We start from the raw sequence: 1,086 nt of genomic DNA, 5'->3' as shown, positions 1-1,086 counted from the left end.
GCTCTGCGCTCTGCGGCTCCCAGAGGAGCCACAGCAGCATTTCGTGCTGATTTTGCAGCATTTTGCGGGATTTGAGGCCAGGATTCGCTGCGGATGGGCGCTGTGGAGGTGTCCTGGGCCGCGGCTGGAGGGGCGGCGGATCTCGCTGGGTGTTACACCGAGAGGCGAGCTCTTTCGCCGATTAGCGGGCCCCTGCCGCTCATGCTGGTAGGGAACAAGATTGGACCTGCGGCCTGGCCTGCCAGAGGCAGTGGGGGTCCACACAGCCCATGGGCAGCAGCTGGCCACAGTGAGCAGGCGCCTCTTGGGGCCCCCGGGGCAGCAGGGACCCCACTGACACCCACTGCTCCCCCCAGGCCCACAACTCCCTGTTCTGTGAGACCAGCGCCAAGGATGGCACCAACGTGGTGGAGGCTGTGCTGCACCTCGCCCGGTGAGGAGCCCTGCCTGCCATGGCACCCAGCTCTGAGCTGCACAGGGCCCACGGCGGCTGCCAGGCTCTCTCCTGCCAGGGCAGCGGGACCGGCTGACGCTGCTGCTCCTGGCCCTGCAGGGAAGTGAAGAGGATGGTGGGCCAGAGCAAAGACCACAGCGCTGGACTGGACCTCAGCATCCCTCCGAGGGCAGCTCCACGCTGCTGCTGGACCTAGCGCAGGAGGTGAGCCGGCTGCAGCTTCACATCCTCTCCACGGACAATCCCCTGCTCCGACTGTGCCCACAGAGGTGCTGCGGAGCAGCTCAGTCCGTGCGCAGGCCCAGCCGCCATCTCCCCAGACCTGCATCACCTCCCTACGACCAGCCCTGAGCCCTCCTTCCTGCCCTCACTACAACCTGTCCCTCTCCAGCACAATCCTTTCCTGGTTTCATTCTTCTGGGCTTCCAGCAATGCTGTCCTCCCCAGGACATTTACCCCTCACCTCCCTCTGCCTACACCTCACCTCCAAGGCTCCCTACACGCCCATGGCTGTGCTCGGGGTCCCACTGGCTGCTCTGACCCCCCAGGTGATGCCCGCAGAGACCCCACAGGCCAGGCCCCACCTTTGTTCCTCACCATGAAGATGCAGCTTCTCCACACCACAACAGCCG

The sequence above is a fragment of the Aptenodytes forsteri genome, unplaced genomic scaffold, assembly GCF_000699145.1.
Source record: "Aptenodytes forsteri isolate BGI_AS27 unplaced genomic scaffold, ASM69914v1 Scaffold83, whole genome shotgun sequence".
NCBI classification, from domain to species: domain Eukaryota; kingdom Metazoa; phylum Chordata; class Aves; order Sphenisciformes; family Spheniscidae; genus Aptenodytes; species Aptenodytes forsteri.
This window is presented reverse-complemented; position numbering follows the sequence as displayed.